The following is a 6,029-nucleotide window of genomic DNA, read 5'->3' on the forward strand; positions in this document are numbered from 1 at the left end:
CCATTATAAAAATGTCTGTCCTCATTTCTTTCTTCATTTCTTTCCATTTCCAATATTTGAACAGACTTGAATTTGCCACAAGTATTGAATTCTCCATCTTTTGTGACTAACAGTGCCTGTTCCTTTTGTGCCATGAAGGCTGCTGGAAATTGCTGCTTTACCAGGAATGTTTCTGAATTCTCAGAAATCTAATCCAAAAGCACATCTCTTCCTGAGAATTGATCTCCATTTAGACCAGGAGTCTGTCAACATGTGACACAATAATACAATCCAACAATTCAAAAGTAAGCACCAAACCAGGAACTTACAAATAGAATACAAAAAAATTGTAACTAGTTTGTTAAATCCCATGATATACTTTTATATGGGATAACCATCTGCTTTTCTAAATTAAATTATCATTCTCATAAACTTTATCCATTATAGATTATCCAAACCTTCCTTAATGTCCAACTAAAAAGTCTATTGCCCAAAGACTTGTCACATTTTATGTTGCTTTGGCGAGGAAGCAGCAATGCCAAGATCAGACCTTATCCTCCTTAAAAATTGTAACGCGTCTCATGTCCATATATCTACTTCATTTTTCCATTGGTCATAATGGGGTGGGCAGGGGTAATGGCCTATTGGTATTATCACTGTACTGATAATTCAGAGATTCAGATGATGTTCTGGGGACCCGGTTTCAAATCTGGTCACAGCAAATGGTGAAGTTTGAATTCAGTTGAATTAAGAATCAAATGATACCATGAATCTATCCAAAAACCCATCTCGTCTACTAATGCCTTTTAGGAAAGGAAATCCCATCCTTACCTGGTCTGGCCTACATGTGACTCAGGACCCACATAATGCTGTGTCACAATTGCTTCAGGGCAATTAGGGATGGACAATAAATGATTGCCTAACCAGTGATGCCCTCATCCCATGAATTAATAAAAAAAAGAATAAAGTTCAGATTAAGAGACCATCAGCAGAAAATAATACACTGATACTTTACACTTGGCTTCAGATAATCATCTCTAAAGTAAATTCAGTTACAGTCTTCTATCAGAGATAAAAGAAAATTCCTAGTTTCCAATCTTCACCTTTAGGGGGCATTCCTCTGCCACTATCTTAAATGGATTCAAGGCCGACAGTGAAGTACAATACAAAACAATTCTTTCCATTGATATTAGGTTTATTCACAGGATGCAGTTTTAGTAACCTCTGCTTCTAAACCAAAGTCCCAGCTGACTCAGTTTACAACATTTTTAATTAACCTGTTTGGATAAGCTTCCATGGTCATCTCTACCCTGAAATGGGACTTGAACTTGGGTCTTCTAACTCAGAGATATTGATTGCACCACAACAGACCCCTGCCCAACATTTTCATCCTTATTCAAATGATGTCTACCACTTGTAAATCTTTGATAACATAATCAACAAACCATACACATGAAAGAAGCCCCTCAGCATGTCAGTATCAGCTGAAAAGGAGCTAACCTAAATTCATTTTTCAGCTTTTGGTCTATTGTCTTGTATGTTGCAATATTTCAAGAGCATATTGAAGTGTTTTTTAAACACATTGTGGTCTTGCCTCTACATACTTCAATACATGCAAGCTCTAGCCCTCAAATTACCCTCTGAGTGAAAGAAAAAGTCTAATCATTCATCAAATTACTTCAAATCTATGTCTTAGGTTAAATTATGAGGGAATACACAAAATATTGTAAACATTGCTTCTTCCAAACAAACAACACTTACAAAGACTTGTACTTTCTATTAACATTCTTTCAAATGTTCTATATATTGATTGAATCCCACTTGGAAAGGAACTGAAGTGCTGTGATTTCAGTTTAGCTGATCCAAACTAATTATTCACTTCTGTTCTGAATTGAGATTTGGATTAGTCGTATAATTGAAACTTTGGAGAGATCATCTTATTATGTTTGTTACTGTTTCAGGTGGAAGCAGTTTTATAATAGACTTGACTGCCAATGACACAGAATCAGTCTGATTGAAATTGCAAAGCCAACCAGCAACTGCACTTTTGACATATCCAAACTGATTATTTACAATTATTTTCTGGTCACCACAGCTTACCTAAAAGCTCTGAAAGCAAATTACTTATAACTGTTGCTTCCAATGCAAACAGAAAGTTTTTTTTTCTATGATTCTTTAAGCTTTCAGAGAATGTAAAGACTCCCTGTTTGCTTTACAGTATAATTGGGGAATTATGAGGGCTCTTGTGGCACTGTGGTAATGTCCCTACTTCTAGGTTAGTAGACTCAGGTTTGAGTCCCGCATGCTCTAAGGGTGTGTCATAACATGTCTGAACAAGTTGATTAAAACTACCTGAAAATGGTGAAGGGTTGGTCTGCTCTTTATCTACTTTAATAAATGTAGTAAAATATAATACTCTAATAATTGACTTAAATTGTATCCTCCATGTTTTAAACTTGCAGGGTTCATTTTCTTGCTTTGAAACAAGAATCACAACATTTCACCTCTATTCAGAATGTCCCTTTCACTTATGATATTGTGAATGATTGCATTGACATCATGGCCTTAACAATAATTTAGCTGAGGGCTGATGGCATTTGGCCATTAATGAAACGTCCTCACTCCTTGTTAAATATTTCACCATTTACCAACCCACCTGATTGTCACAGTAGCACCAGAACACACTTTGACCTGACTCCCTCCTCCTTTGGCACCGGCTCCTCCTTTGTGCATTTCACCTTGTTTCACCCTTCTCACCTCTTTAAAATTATCATTCTCTACATAAAATTAAGTACAGTCAGTTTTGTTGTAGCATGTGCTCCAGCAACGTGAATTGGCTATAACATGCCTTGGTGAATAGAGGAATGCTATTTGTAAATTGCAAACTTGTGTTGGCTATCATGCAATTCCATCAGTACGTCGAATGCAATTGACATTATTGTGGGGGCCAGATTGGTGGAAGCTTCTCCCAGATTTTTTTCAAGATTTTAAAACCTTTGATCCGTCAGAGGAGCTCCCAAGAATCAAAGAATGTGGTGTTGATCTTGCAAAGCAAGTTGGATTTGAAGTGGAGAGTGAGGATGGTGAAGAGCTGCTTGAGTCCCACTGTGAAGATCTGTCTGCAGTTGATCTACAACAACTTGTCACTGAGGGGGAAGTGGAAGCTGGAAATGAAGAAGATGAAGTCCAGGATGCAGCACCACAAGAGCTTTCTACTTCTGTTTTGTCTTCTATTGTGAGGGAAATGGAGAAGCAGTTGCAGCTCTTAGAGGAAAACAATTACAATGCAGAATGCAGCAGGGTAGCAGTTCATGGAATAAGATCTTATTTGGCACCCTATGAACAGCTTGTTCATGAAAGAAGAAAAATGGCAAAGCAGCAAAAACTGGATGTCTTTTTTAAGCCAACCCCCAAGAAACAGTCAGAAGACAATGAATCACAGCCATCCACTTCTGGCTTAACTATTTTTCGCCCTAACCCTACAACCACAACTGTGAGGAGGTTTCATTAATGGCCAGGGGGCAGTAAGGCTGTCTGCCGGGGACCGAAAGGTGGGGAGGGCATCCGACTGATCTGTGTGTTGGGGGGGAGGTGTGTCTGCTTGGAGGGGCGAAGGCAGCACAGAGAGGGATGAGAGCCGAAAATGAGGCTGTAAGACCTTGGTGGAATGAAGGGGTGACAAGAGGGAATTGTTTTCCCTCTTTGTTAGAGGGAAGAAGGTTAAGAGGTGACTTAAAAGAGACATACAAGATGATCAGAGGATTAGATAGGGTGGACAGTGGGAGCCTTTTTCCTCGGATGATGGTGGCTAGCACAAGGGGACATAGCTTTAAATTGAGGGGTGATAGATATAGGACAGATGTCAGAGGTAGGTTCTTTACTCAGAGAGTAGTAAGGGCTCGGAATGCCTGCCTGCAAAAGTAGTAGACTTGCCAACTTTAAGGGCATTTAAATGGTCATTGGATAAACATATGGATGATAATGGAATAGTTTAGGTTAGATGGGCTTCAGATTGGTTTCACAGGTCGGCGCAACATCGAGGGCTGAAGGGCCTGTACTGCGCTGTAATGTTCTCTGTTCTATGTTCTATGTTGTGGGTGAGTGGAGAATGCAAAAGGGAGGTGAGTGGAAGGAGGAACATAGAAACAAGACTAGGCATTTCAGTCCATTGAGCCTGCTGCACCATTCAATAAGATCATGGCTGATCATCTACCTCAATGTACTTTTCTACACTATCTCCATATTACCTCATATCATTAGTTTCTGGCAATCCATTGACTTCTGTCTTGAATATGCTCAATGATTGAGCTTCCAGAGTCCCTTGGGGTAGAGAATTCCAAAGATTCACCATCCTCTGTCTCTAGACCTTATACCCACACTATCACGTCCTGTTAAGAATCTCGCAAATTTCAATGAGGTCATCTCTTATTTTTCAAAACTCTATGGAATAAAGACTCAGTTTCCTCAATTTCATCTCATAAGACAATCCTGCCATCTCAGGGATTACTCTATGTGAAACTAATATGCTATAGTGTATATTTCACCCTGATGTAGTCTCCTGATGTATCCCCTTTACTGGCTATGCAGTATGAAACTCCTATTTTTATATGGTGTCTCTAATAAATCAGGATGGAGGAGGAGGCTGCAGGAAGCATTTGAGGGGAGGGGTAGGCTGCCAGTGGTTGAGGGAGGTTGAGCCTGCAAGAGATGGGAAGGTGGAAACTGCAAGGGTGTGCAGGAGGCTGCAAGGGAGAGGGAACAGTTTTAAACATAGCAATTAGCAAATGGTCATAAAACAAAGAATCAAGAAAACTTGAAATCACGGATATAATGAGGTCCTTGCGAATGTGTGTGGAATGTCAAGCTCAAGGTTGCATAAGTTCGGGAGCGATCACAAGGGTAAATTTGTAATGGGTGCTACTGTAATTAACACTGTAGAATAAATTTAAATTAGACGTTGAAATCTGTAGTAATTGCCTGGTTAAAATGTTCCAGTTTTGTGTATATGTGATGGAAACAAATTGGATGTGACTTTACCTGTTTATAAAAGGTACGTTTAAGCTGATGGATTTTAGCATGTAAAAGCGTGAGTCAGTTGTTTTAAAAACAAAACTTTTATTGTTACCTTGTGTCTGTTGCCTTGTTCCAATTTAAATGCTGTGATGTCTGGGAAGTAAAGGTTTTCCTTCTGTGTTGTGGCTTTATTAGAGGACTGATAACTATTGAGGATATTAATTAATTCTTCTAATTCTACTTCTGTGTTAGTCCAAACATGCCAATATGACACATATACTGAAGGCATTGTTACTTCATAACTCCATCTCTTAAAAAAATATGAGTGAGAATGACAAAGGAGTTTCGGAAAACTAGAAAATAGGCCCCAAAAATGAAAAAAAGTAACCCTTAAGAAACTCTGAACAAATGCCCATGAAGAAAATAATTTAAGCACCAAAACAGATGATCATTCCTCTCCCTGACAACAGTGTGAAATCAACAAAGTCTGTTCACAACTTAGGTATTATATTGGACCCTACAATAAGCTTCCAAACTTATATTCGTGCCATCACCAAAATCAAAACATATCTCCACTTCCATAATATTTCCCGAACCTTGTCCTGACTCATCTGCTGCTGAAATCTTTGTTTGTATCTTTGTAATTTCTATCGTTGATGATGCCAGTGCACTCCCACATTCTACCCTCCATAAACTTGAGGTAATCCAAAACTCTGATGGCCCTATCTTAACTTATACCAAGTCCCATCCCTCGTGCACTCCAATGTATATTGACTTCAACTCAAACAATGTCTTGACCTTAAATTTCTTACCTGCGGCTCTTCAGTATCTCTGTAGCCTCCTGTAGCCTCACAATCCTCGAAGATATCGATGCTTTTGGCCTCTTGTGCATCCCCAAATTTAATTGCTCCTTCGCTGGTACTTGTGGCTCCACAAACCTTTCTTACACTTCTCTGTCTCTCTACTTCACTTTCCTCTTTTAAGTCACTTCTTAAAACCAACCCTTTTGCCAAAGCAAGAACAAAAACAGAAGTTGC

This window comes from Rhincodon typus, chromosome 15, assembly GCF_021869965.1.
Source record: "Rhincodon typus isolate 14 chromosome 15, sRhiTyp1.1, whole genome shotgun sequence".
NCBI classification, from domain to species: domain Eukaryota; kingdom Metazoa; phylum Chordata; class Chondrichthyes; order Orectolobiformes; family Rhincodontidae; genus Rhincodon; species Rhincodon typus.